Here is a 14,065-nt window from a genome sequence, read left to right as displayed (position 1 = left end):
CGAAAGTCGGACGCTTAACCGACTAAGCCACCCAAGTGCCCCGGAAATCATATTTTGGAAGTTCAATTAATAAGATGTTGAAACTCGGAGAATGAGAGAAGGTGGTAATACAGTTGACTACTTTTAACCAACATAAGGTTCAGAGAATAAGAAGAAAGGGTTCAGAGGATAAGAAGAAAGTTTTCTATAGCTTTAAGGAGAGTGTGTTGTAGACATACTAAGTCTGTATAAACACTTAGTCATACTAAGTACTAAGTGTGAGTTTTTAAAAATTTATTTATTTTGAGAGAGAGCATGAGCTTGAGCATGGAAGGGTAGAGAGAGGGTGAGACAAAGAACTCTAAGCAGACTCTGCATTGTCAGTGTGGAGCCTGATGTGGAGTTCAAACCCACTCACCATGAGATCATGACCTGAGCTCAAATCAGGAGTCGGACAGTTAACCAACTGAGCCACCCAGGAGCCCCAAAGGGTGAATATTTTGTAAGGCATCCCTGCGGCAGTATTCAGAAGGCAGCTGGAAATATGCCTGGAGTTTGGGGGGCAGGTGAGAACTACAGAAGTGAAGGGCATCAAAATTTAGGTGATAACTAAAGCCATGGGCAGAGATGGAGTCATCCAGAAGGAATACACAGGGTAAAAAGAAAAGAAAATCAGGCTCATAACTTATGAATTCAAGGCTTCAAGACAAGAAATCAGCGAAAGACTGAGAAAAAGTCATTGGGGAAGTAAGAGGAGAAGTAGGAGATATTGATGCTTTGGAACTCAGAGGAGGGAAGTATTTTAGGAAGGGCTGAGCAGAGGTCAGTGCGGGAGGAAGCCCAAGATAACCCATGAGACAGGCAAGCCCATGTGGAAGCTTTGAGAGAGCTTCTTTAGAGCAGAAAGGTGCAGGGAGGGAAGTCTGATTTTATAGAAGGAGGGAAATAAAGGGAGTTAAAGAAAGACTATAAGGCATTCTCCAACTCTATGATTCTTAGCTTGAGTCTAGATACATTAGAAATAGTAGTTTCGATGTTCTGCGACTTCCTCTGTGCCACTTACATGTCGCAATTCCTTGGCTATAATTGGTCCTACGAATTCAAAGAGACTAAATGTAGGCAATGCAAAAGAATCAAACTTCTTCCTAAGACCACAGGAAATGCCTGATTTGAAACAAGTCTTGTTCTCATTCCTCATAGAGCTGGGGGTGCCTAGGATTCCCTCTCCACTGTCCATAGAAAGGATTCCAGAATTAGTGTCTAAGTGCTATCCCAACATCTTAGGAGATGGCATGGACATGTTTCCCTATTTTGTAGCGGTAGTACCAGGTAGTGGCTTCAGATTAAAGATGAAATTCCCATGAAGGCTTCTTTGTGGTCAAAAAGCTGAGAAGCTTTTGACTGCAGAGCTCTTGAATGTCCTGCAGAAAACAGGGTCCCCTTGGATGTTCCAACATCAGTATTTCTGAGACACCATAAATCAGTAAATAATCTTTGAATCCGAATAAACTGAGTGAATCACAGCTGAGAGCTCTTAACTGGTCAAGGCCTGCAGGAGATTTAAGGGATTAATAACTCAAACTTCTCCCAGTCTACATGGTGACATGGCTTGATGCTGTCATAAGAACACCCGGTACCCCTCTTTATTTATTGGAGTCAGGTGCCTCTTCTTTCCCCCCATGGCAGTTTTCAGTGAACTCTGTGGCCAGCTCACACTAATTTATTTGTTCAAGTCTGCCCCCTTCAGCTTTCCACAGAGGTTACAAAATTAAAAATTGTCAGTACCCATAACTGCCTGACCTTTTCAATTGGAAAAGTTCAGAGACTGGCCCACTGGGGCTACGAGGTAATTCTGCCAGGAGCAGCTGTGGCCTCAAAGAATCAATGTAAATATTTCAACAGGTAAATAATCAGTCAGAAGGCTTGGGCCAAACAAAAAAACAAAAAAACAAAAAAAACCCCCTACAAATGTTGAGCCAGATGCAGGATGTCAAAGGTGGAGTAAATTTAAAAGGAAAGCTACAAAAGTGACATTTCATAAAAATAAAACCTTGTCAGAAGAAGAGCTCTGATGTAGAATAATCTAAGTTCCAATAAATGGCTACTCTTCAAGGGAACAGATGGAAAAATGTATGAGGGCTTCCATTCATCTGGGACTTTGCACTATCAGTGTTACATCATCACAATGGCCAAATATATTATTTAAAAACCACACACAAAAATACCTCTTTTTAAGTCTTCAGGAGTTACCCTGCTGTTGGGTAGCACTCTAGAAAAGAAGCCAGGAAATGCTTCTTTAGTGAATGAGGAAGGAAGGACAAAAGTATGATTACACGGCCTAAAAATCTCTCAAATGTCTTGTAACCAAGAGAAATGAGCAAAATGAAACTAAATGTGTCTGAATTCTTCATCATGAAAGTGATATAAAAATAGAGGGGTGTGAGCATTGAAAATGCACAGATAAGCCCATATATCAATGACCAATTGATTTTTGACAAGGGTGCCAAGACCATTCAATGGAGAAAAATAGTCTCTTCAATGAATTGTACAGGGACAACTAAACACCCCACATGGCAAAGACTAAGCTGAACCCTGGCCTCACATTATGCACAAAAGTTAACTCAAAATGGATCAACAGCCTAAATAGAAGAGCTGAAACTATAAAACTCTTAGAAGAAAACATAGGGCTAAATCTTCATGACCTTGGATTTGGCAACAGATTCTTAGCTGTGATACCAAAAGCATAACAAATAAAGGGAAAAAATAGATAAATTGGAGTTCATCAAAACTAAAAACTGTGCACATCCTAGGATATTATCAGGTAGTTAAAAAGACAACCTATACAATAGAGGAAAATATTTGCAAATCATCTATCTGATAAGGATCCGGCATGCAGAATATATAAAGAACCATTGCAGCTCAACAATAAAAAGATAGCCCAATTTTAAGAATGGGAAAAGGACTTCCATAGACATTTCTNTAAACAAAGGCTTACATACCTTTAACTTGGGGCTCCGAGAAGGGACATTAGATAGTGACAGGCTTGTCAAGTAGACTCCTGCGATAGTATTGTACTTCTTCAAGTGGAGTAATTGGACTCAATCTCTAAGGTTCAGCTTAAGTGTTACCTTAACATGAACATGAAAAATGTTTCACATAAATAGTCATTAAGGAAATGCAAATCAAAATTACAGTAAGATACCATTTCCCATCTGATAGGATGGCTATAACAAAACAAAACACCCAGAAAATAGTACATATTGGTGAGGATGGAGAGACTTTGGGATCCTTCTGCATTGCTGATGGAAATGTAAAATGGTGTACCTTCTGTGGAATGCAGTTTGGTGGCTCCTCAAAATCTTAAACATAGAATTTTCATATGGCCCAGAAATTCTACTCCTAGTAAATACCCCCAAAGAACTGAAAACAGGTACTCAAATAAATGTATGACATGCATGCCATGTTCATAGCAGCACAATTCACAATAGCCAAAAAGTAGGAACAACCTCAATGTCCATCTGAGGATGGATGGATGAATAAATAAACTGTGGTATATACACATAAGGAGACTATTATTCAGCCATAAGAAGGAATGAAGTACTGATATATGCTACAACGTGGATGAACGTGAAACACATTATGCTGAATGCAAGAAGTAAGATATAAAAGGTTACGTATTGTAATATCCCATTTACATATATTCAGAATAGGTAAATGCATAGGGACAGAAGGCAACTTGGTGTTTGCCTGGAGTTTTAGGACGGAGAGGCTGGGGAATAACTGTTTGATGGGGATGAGGATTCCTTTTGGAAGACGAAAATGCTTTGGAAATAGACTGAGGTGGTGGCTGCATGCTATTGTGAATGTACTAAATACCATTGAACGGTTTGTTTGAAATGGTTAATTTTATTCTATGTGAATTTCACCTCAATTTTTTTAAATAGAGACGTGTGGGTCATAATCCTATATAGAATGACTTGGGCTTGCTTTTTTGGAAGCATTTGAGCCTAGTAATGTAAAAAAAAATATATATATATATGTATATATATATGTGTATGTATATGTATATATACACATATATATATACATATATATATTTCCATAGAGCTTAGTCCAAACACATATATGAAGTAGCTTTTGAGACTTCTGTCTTCTCGTTTTATTGTACCAAGCCTGAGGAGGGTGAGGGTGAAGTCTTTACTTCACTGTCAAACTCACTTCCTTTCTTTACCCACCCCACACCCCAGAAGGGTCCCGAACAACCACCCTGAACTCTCAATTTCATCCCTCCAGTCAATTTCACTTATCCTGGAGCTCAGAGACATGACACCAGATAGTGACAGACTTGTCAAGTAGACCAGTAAATTCACTCCTGCTAGAGTACTGCACTTCTTCAAGGGGGTTAATAAGACTCATTCTTTTAGGCTCAGGTTAAGTGTTACCCCATCCAGGAAGCCTGCCCGGTGTCCGTAGGCAGAACTCTCCCTTCTCTGCTGACTAAGCTTGTTTATGATGTTGGTCTCACTGCTCCAGCCCTGCCAAAGCCCAGTGCCTAGCAGAATGACCAATGTATTAGGGATATCAATGCAAATAGATTGAAATACCTGTTGGATAATGCGTGTCAAACTCAGTAAAAATGTACTTATTCCTTAGCAATTTATCTGTGTGTGTGTGTGTGTGTGTGATGTGAATTGGGCAGAATATATTCACTTGTGGAAGCCTTTCCATGCATCAGATGACCTCCTGCCAGTGCCTGTGGGTATATCAGTCTGCTGCCACAGAACTTCTGCCCTTCAAAGAATAAATTTATGATTCAGAAACCAATTAATTTAACCTAATTCTATCTTCAAAATAAATCGGAAGCTGCTTTATCGGAGGCCGAGTCTCTGAGATGGAACTGGAGAGGGTCTGGAGGAGGGTATTTGACAAGCCATCAGTGACTGGAGGACTTGGAGGGGAACAGGTAGCAAGGGACATCATCTGCCACTCTGCACCTGGCTGCGATTCTGTCACCAGGGGCCGGGTAAGGAGGACTTGGACACAGCTGGCCTCTGGGAGGGGAGACAGGAGAAGGAGGCTGGGGTAACTCAAGAAAAGAAATGCAATCATGAAAGCAACAACGTTTTCCCCCAAAATCCAGAGTCAACCCAATTACTTCCATTTCCTCATTATATATGCTCTCTCTGAACAATATCCGATTGCTCTGAAAGTGAATTCGGGACCGCAGGTGGAATACAGCTGGTGGTTGGAGAAGAGGATGCAGAAGACAAGGAGGAGCTGCTAGGTCCTTAGCGTGTGGATTCGAGGCAACCAGATGAGGTGCTGCATGCGATAGAGTGAGGGCCAATTAATGTAAATGAAAACACTAGGTTTAATACATAGTTGACCCTTGAACAGCACGAGGTTAAGCTGCGTGGGTCCCCTTATATGTGGATGTTTTCCAGCATACACAAGACAGGACTATAAATGCATTTTCTCTTCCTTATGATTTTTCTTAATAACATCCTTTCCTCCAGCTGACCTTATGGTAAGAATATAGTACATAATACTCATGACATACAAAAGGTGCATTTGCCACCTGTTCATGATATCAGGAGGGCTTCTGGTCAACCACAGACCACTAGCAGTTAAGTTCTTGCAGAGTCACAGCCACACTTGGAGGTTGTGACTGCACACGAGGTCAGCGCCCCACCTCCACATTTTGGAGGGCCGACTATATCCACATTTCGCCGACACTGTTGGGCTGCCCCGCCCCACCCCATGCCATGGCACACTTTGGTCTAAGAACTTCCAAAGACCCTGAAGTGCATCCTTTGCGCCAACCCTCTAGGGAGGAGCCATACTCTGTGTGTTGCCAGTATGCTCTTCAATTGCTTCCATCGAATGCTTGTGTTGGGGTTTATAAGTTCAGACCACTGGAAATCATTTCATTGTGTGCCTTCCTCGTAGCTCATCTGGTTGGCTCTTCTTAGGAAAGCCACGAGGGAAAAACAAAATTTCATCGTGTTTGTGATATTGGTAAGAAAAGACAGGAAAAAGAAGCTGGAGACCCTCGCTTGGGAGAAACAAGGCAGAGGGAGGTGCTGGGGAAGCGGGTACATTGTTACTATACAATTTTGAAAGAACAGTAAAATCAACATAAGGTCAGTCGCATCCTTGCCACCACGTAGTGACAATTCTGAAGCACGCGGGGCAAATCAAGTCACTGGCTTGACGGTGTGACCAAAGTTAGCCTGTTCCTGAACTGGTCATTGTAAAATAATTTTGACTATAGAAACACAGAATATTGAGACCGAAAGACAGCTTAGGTATCATGTAGTAATATCTTCTCATTTTTCCTTCACCCCGTCTTTCACTAAACAAAAATCAGAGTGGACCGCTGCTAGAGGTCACGGTTACCAAGACACGCCCCTGCCTTTGAGAAGCTTGTAAGTCAGGGAAAGAGGGGCTAATGACCTTCTCAAGGTCACATGAGGGCCACCAGGCTGAGTCAAAGCAGAATCCATGGTATTTTCAAATGGCCTTTCTCCCCGAGGCGGTCTCAAGAAGCAAGAGCCCCGGAGCCAGAGAAATACCAGGTTCTTGAAGTGCCTTCCAATCTACGACTAAGTAAGAAAGAAGTTGAAAATTCCTGCTATTGTTTTTTTTTCCTAAAAAATTGGTTCTGGGTTTTGCCTCTCCCCCTGGGGATACAGGTAGTTCCTGGAAGTCGGCAATGGCTTCTCCCAGCCCCCACCACTTAGTACAGGGAATTTTTCCAGCAGCACAATTGCGTTCTGAAGTTTATGCTTCAAAGCCAGTACTAACAGTGCTCTCCCTAGGTACCCCAGCTAAGGCAACTCCCCCAACACCACCCCAAATGACTTTTAATTAAATCGAACTCAGTCAGTCATGATTTATGCTTTGCGCTTCTGTTTTCCACATCTAAAGTTCTATTTATATACCGTTTAGTCATATGGGCCACTGGATTGGGAGCGTAATTAGAGCTGTATTACAGTGTGGCCGCCTCAAACATTTGCATCGCTTTGATATGAGGCAGGCGAATTAATTGCTTGTGAAGGACCGATTGTACTTCCCTTACCAGGTTTGTCTGTGGATTCCATCTCAGGATGCGCTCCCTCTAAAAACCCCGAACCAGGCACTACTCCTTGGCCGCCCCTCCCTGCTTACTGGCTGAGGGGGGCTGTTATGGAGGGAGAGGACAGCAGCCCCACCCCAAGCCTGGCCAGCTGCCACCGCAGGTCCCCGGTCGGTGTGCGGGAGACGCTGATAACCTTACAGCCTGTCGGTGGATCGGTATGGGAAGGCTTGGGCCCATTTCTCCTCCTGTCCTGGGCGAGAGCCAGGATTTAAATAAAGGAAAGAAAGAATAAGAAAAAGAAATCAAATAGAAATTCAACGACTGGAGTCAAGGGCAAGGGAAATTGATTTTAGAGGGCTGGCTTCAAGCCACAGAAACTAGGAAAGTTGAGATGGAAATGGCGCTCCTGTGCCTGGTTGAATCCTCGCCGCTGCTGAGGGAGAGGGACTCAATGGGAGAGGGGACATGAGTGCTTCATTTTTACCATGGCCAGCGCTCTGAACACGAAGACGGGGGCACGCTGCTTAAGGTTTGAGACAAACTGTCCCCAGAGCAGTTCTGTCTGCCTGAAATCTAAGCAAGAAGACACGAAAACCAGGGCAAAATGAGAGCGTGGTAGAAGGGCAAGAACAGTTTATATCTTGCAACTCTGCATTCTTCCTTTATTACTTGATTTCTCGAAGGTCGTATAATTTGCGGCATGTAAATAAGATGTCCAAGTTTGTTATTTTAATTCCACTTGTATCACCCACTGCAAACAATGTCAGATTTATTAAGAGGTGATGTTGCCTTGTGGTTAGGGGAGCTGGTTCTAGAATGCCTGTGTTTAAATATTTGCTACTTATTAGCTGTGTGGCTTCAGACAAATTGTTTGATCTCTCTGAGCTTCAGTTTCTTAATCTGTAATATAGGGATCATAGTAATAGTAAGTGTAGTACATAAAATGAGTGACATATATAAAATGTAGAGGGCAGTATTTGCACATAATCAGTGGTAAAGTGTTTGCTATTTTTGTTATTTAAGATGAATATTTTCTGCTGCCTATCCTGGTTATCTATTTAATCCTCCTCAAAAATTATCAGTGCAGGGGCACCTGAGTGGCTCAGTCGGTTGAGCGTTTGACTTCGGCTCAAGTCATAATATCACGGTTCGTGGGTTCCAGCCCCATGTCAGGCTCTGTGCTAACAGCTTGCTTCAAGCCTGAGCCTGCTTTGGATTCCGTGTTCTCTTCTCTCTCCTCCTCCTCTGTTTGCAATCTGTCTCTCTGTCTCTCAAAAATAAATAAATGTAAAAAAAAAATTTTTTTTTAATTATCAGTGCAAAATATCCAAGTGGGGAAAAACGAATTTTGACCTGGTATTATACTAATATTATATACACAAATTAATTCCAGGTATTGTAGGTATAAACAATAAAGTTGACACAATAAATCTTCTGGAGGAAAATGAAAAAATCTCTTTAGGGCTATGGTTAAGGCAAAAATAATTTTTAAGCAGGACATAAAAAGCACTAACCATAAAAAAACACTAAAAAATTCTACTTAAAATTATTTATGCTATGGAAGTTAACAAATAAATGTGCTAAATAATTTAACCCCTCAAGTCTTAACATTTGTTTGTAATCTCTTCACATCTAAGTGAATTGAGCGTGTGTGTGTGTGTGTGTGTGTGTGTGTGTGTTGTTAGAATGTAAGTTCCATGAAGACAAAGATATTTGACTTTAAGACTTGCTGCTCCCTTCTCTGGCCACTTCAATAGTGTCTGATAGGTAGTAGGCACTCAATAAATATTCATTGGATGCATAAATGAATAAATGGCTTGCATTTGATAAATTAAAGGAAAGTTAATTTAATACTGTATTTGTGGGCCAGGGAAATGGAATGGGTTCCTTCCTAGGAGGTATAAATATTATGATTGATCTACTTTTATGTTTTCTCCAGCCAGTTTTTTTCAAGCAAGGTTCGTAATTGGAAGGAGTGATATATGAGTAATAGTCAACAGTGGGAACCAGTGTTCAAGGCCATGAAACATAAAGGAAATTAATTTCTGAGCCCACCGAGATATCTCAGTATCTATCACTTAACAGAATACATGCATTCCAGAAGAGATAACTCTAAAGCAATTTCTTTGGTAAAAGGAAATCTATTTTCCTATGGGAACTCTCAAAAGAAGTTGAATGAGTGTTTTCACAGGGAAAACTCTACAATGAATGAAAATTACCAAAAAAAAGTCTTTCTGTGAGAAAAGGCACAAGATTGTGGTCAGTTTCCTGACAGACTAGACATGACAGTACCTAGGACAGCTGGAGCATGCTTCTGGTTGTCATTTCCACCCTGTTTATTTATTTGCATAGATTTCCCAGTTTTTGCATTCTTTATATCCAATCATGGAACAAATTTCTGTGACATTATGCATATAATTTTATGCATATAACAAAGCCGACATGTGATAGCATGGGTCACTTGCATTAATAGTGACGTCACACTCTAGCTTCAACATCCTTCAAGTCTGAAGTCAAAGATTGTGTAAAACAAATTTTTATGGTGTTTTTTAAATGTTTATTTATTTTTGAGAGAGACAGACAGACAGCAAGAGAGTAGGGGAGGGGCAGAGAGAGAGAGGGAGAGAGATAATTCCAAACAGCCTCTGTACTGAGATCAGAGAGCCTGATGTGGGGCTCAAACTCACGAACCATGAGATTATGACTAAGAGTCAGACGCTTAACCGACTGAGCCACTCAGGTGCCCTGTGAAACAAATTTTTAATGTGGCAAATTCAAAATCAGGTAAAATAACTTTACTTTTCCTAATGGATGACGTTAACTTGCATACATAGCTTCCAAAGCAATTTAGTGGTACCATCATCATCATCATCATCATCATCACCATTGCCATTTACATCCAGACAGACAGGAGGTTGCCAAGTGATGTGGGCCCAAGGTTTTTTGTCTGGATGGCTAAGAACTGGAATTGAGTTTGGACCTGAGACAGTTTAGCAGCCTGGCCTGAGGCACTGACCAGGTGGGGAGACCAGCTATTGTAGCTGCTGTTTTTGGCTCTATCGGCAAAGAACAACTCATCACCATGCTTTATAGTTCCATCTGCAAAATGGGGCTGTACCCCCATAGCCACTCACAACAACAAGAATTTCCGCACTACCTGTCTTGAACACTGGCTATGGAGAGAGCAGAATTAGCAAGGCAATGGGGAGGTAAGAAGGCCCTTGGGTTGCTGGTTGGAAGCTGAAAGCTGGCTGGAGATAATTCTCTGTGATCTATTGCCTGGAGAATGTCAGGAGCCAGCTGGTCTGAGAAGATAAGAGAATTGTTCTTCTCCGCACTAGGGGGTACCATTACCTATCAAGGAGCTGGGCTAGATGCTTAGCAGGCTTTACTTTCACCATGTGCCAGAGTCTGCCCATGTTTCCTCTGGGTTTGAGAATTAAAAAAAAAAGAAAAAGAAAAAAAAGCTCATGTTTTAAAACATGACTTGGAATAACTTTGGAAATAACCGTAGATTTGCATAAATGCTAAATTGCCTCTCATTCCCTCCATCTGCGTATATACCTGCTCTTACTAACACACTCTGCCTTCTCAGAAGCAGAGGCTCCACAGCTCAGAGGAAGAAGGGAAACAACTGGCTTTTACCCCTGCAGGATGGAGGCATAAGAACAGAACTGAGCATGGTGATGGGTAATTTTATGTCTACTTGACTAGGTTGTGGTGCCCAGCTGTTTGGTCCAAGACCAATCTAGGTGTTGCTATGAAGGTTATTTTTTCTAGATGTGATTAACATTTAAATCAGTAGATTCGATTCTGACACCAGTTCCAGTGTGTGAGTTTTCCAAAGCCATTCTGTGATGCCAACAGTTCAACTTGATTCTCAGTTCTGACACTGAGTTCCTGGAGATAAAATCCGATCAGGTTAAGGGTTCATTCCAGGAAAATTCCCCCCGCCCCAACACTTCCAGATGCCAATTGTAAGCCCAGTTGCTACCTGACCTGTGCTCCTGACTCACAAGCTATAGGTAGGAGGTTCTCATGACCCCTCCTTTAATTAATTTGCTAGAGAGACTCACAGATCTCAGGGAAACATTGTACTTACTAGATCACCTGTTTATGATAAAAAGACATAACTCAGGAATAGCCAGATGGAAGAGATGCGTTGGACAAGGTAAGGGGAAAGCAGGGAGAGCTTCCATGCTGTCACTGAGCACACTACTGTTTCCACAGCCCTACATCTCCACTAACCCTAAAGCTTTTAAAGAAACTCCAGGAACAACAGACCAAGAAATACCACGGCTGAGACCCCTTGGCCTGAGAGGGGCCCCCAGGTAGGGCCCCAGCACATGCTGGAAAGCAAGAAGAAAGCTATTTAAAATGAAAGCCAAGGGGCTCTTCATTCTGTGAATGTAAATGCAGACATGACATTAATGGCGTGATAACCCAGGAATACTAGCTCACTGCTGGTAATTAGACCTCGCACGTCTTTACTCTTTGACAGATGCAAAGGATTTCAAAACATAATTAAACCTTCCAACACCCTTGTGAGGAGGTGGCATCATATTCATTTTACAGATGGGTGAATTGAGGCCAACAGAAGACAAGTCTCTGAAAGTTAACTCCTGAATCCGGGAGAAAACATTAAGGAAATCCTGTGGTTCTTTGGTCCGCTGTGCTTCAGCTCCAACCAGCTCACAGCAGTGGTCTAGAATTTTTAAGGGAAGAATCAAGATTAAATGTTGTTAGGGAAAACTTTTCAGCCATATGTATCCACCCAAATATCTAAGGCAAGTGTCTAAAGCAATAGAAGATAAGTTGGTTCATACAAGCATTTACCCCCTGTGTGAGTCTTACCCAAGGTTTCTGAAAACCTGTGTGGTCATAGGATACCCACAGGTGCTACTTGAAATGATACAGGCTTTCTGGATTCTCCCCTGGAGATTCTGATTGGCCAGTCTGGGATGGATCCTAGGAATCTGCATTTTGAACAGGTTTCCAGGTGATGTTTTATAAGTAGGCAAGTTTGGGCAACACTGGATTTGTCTTTTTCTAAGTACTTCTGAAGCCTATTACTTATGTGCCTAGCACTGTGTTAGGTTCTGTCAGATATACTCAGAGTATAAGAAAAAGCCTCTTGGGGCACCTGGGTGGCTCAGCTGGTTAAGAATCTGACTTCGGCTCAGGTCATGATCTCATGGTCGTGGGTTTGAGCCCCGCATTGGGCTCTGTGCTGACAGCTAGCTCAGAGCCTGGAGCCTGCTTCGGATTCTGTGTCTCCCTCTCTCTCTGACCCTCCCCCATTCATGCTCTGTCTCTGTCTGTCTCTCTTTTTCAAAAATAAATAAACTTTCAAAAAAAAAAAAAGAAAACAGCCTCTCGAGTCTCTTTCTCCCCCTTACTCAATGTCACGGAGGATGCAACAAATGTTTAATGCATGCCTACTCTACTGAAAGCCTCTGCTCTTGTGCTGGGTGCTACAGCAGTCACAAAGATCAAGAAACCAGGATGGACAGACAGCTAAACAATAATTGAGATCATGAAATAAGAATGTGATAGAGGTGTGTACAAAGTATTCTGATGGAGATAAGGCAGCAAGTAAATATAGCTGAAAGGAAGAGAGGGAAAATGCACAGCAAGAGACTTATGAGTTGGGTTTTGAAGGATGGATAGGAGTTTGTCCATTGGGAGCACATTACAGAAAAAAAACCAGTCACATAAGCAAAGGAATATATGTTTACATGTATGTGTACACATATATTTTAATCCTGACTCTTTGGAGGAAGGGCAAGTGGCACAGCATAAGTCTGCGACAAGGTGTGGTCAGAGCTGGTGGCTAAGGGTTTTTGTTTTAGTGACCTTGTGTGTCTTATTCATCCAACAAATACGTACTGGGTACCGGTTGGGTGCCAGGCAGTGTTTTAAGTTCTGTGATTTATCAGTTACAAACTAATTTTTCAAAATGCCTCTCCTTGTGAGTTAACACTCTAGTCGGGGGAGAAGATCAAAAGCCAAATGAAATATGTGGGATGTCAGATGATAATAACGGCCTTGAAGAAACACAAGAGAGAGGAGAGGAATAGAGTGTCCATGACAGCAGTTCTGCCTGGTCAAGGCTTTGCTCATAAGGGGACATTTGGTTTTGGCTCTGAAGAAGGCACGAGTGGGAGCCAAGTGGGGGACAGAGTGTTTACGTTAGAGGGGAAAGCAAATAGAAAAGCCTTGAGCATACAGTTTGCCTGGGGCCTCTGAGATATATAGAGAGGGCCAGCTTGGCGGGGATGGGGGGAGATGGGAGAGAGTGTTAGGAGATGAGGTTAACAGGGTGATAGTGTTGGAGATGACAGTTAGTGAGGTTTCAATAGGATGCTTGGAGTCGGGGTGAGCTATCAGGAAAGTCAGAGGCCTGTCCCAGCTGTTCACCCAAAACATAGCCACAAGAAGCCAGGTCAAACCAGACAGGCCAATTCAAAGAAGGCTGGAGACACTGGCCAAGTGAGGGAGAATAGGCATGAAACCCTGATGCCCAAAAATCCCCTCCCCAATATTAAGTACTCCACCCCCTTGGCTAACAACTGTCAATAATAGATAGAGACTCCAAGTCTAGGTGCAACTCTCCCTTGAGCTCACCTGCTCTAATATCTCGAGAGTGTACTCACTTTAATAAACTTTCCTGCTTGTACTTGCTCAACCATTGTATCTGGTCTATCCTTGAATTCTTTTCTTGCCATGGGACCCAGAATCTCCAGTGACATCCCAGGGATGGGCTGAACGGAGGCCTTAGGGTTGGGATTCTCCCGTCTACCCAGCAACAACATTAGGCAGAGAGAGGGGGACCTGATTTTGAAGGGCTCTCTAGGCTATGTTATGGGTTTTTGGCTTTTTTGAACGAGAAGGAAAACCACTGGAGGGTTTTAAGTAGAGGTGTGATGTGATCTGATTGTCTTTAAAGATGTATCACTCTGACTACCATGAAAACGGCACACAGGGCTAAGGGCAAATCAGAGA

This window comes from Crocuta crocuta, unplaced genomic scaffold (assembly GCF_008692635.1).
Source record: "Crocuta crocuta isolate KB4526 unplaced genomic scaffold, BGI_CrCroc_1.0 scaffold31, whole genome shotgun sequence".
Lineage (NCBI taxonomy): Eukaryota > Metazoa > Chordata > Mammalia > Carnivora > Hyaenidae > Crocuta > Crocuta crocuta.
Note: the sequence above shows the minus strand (reverse complement) of the source record.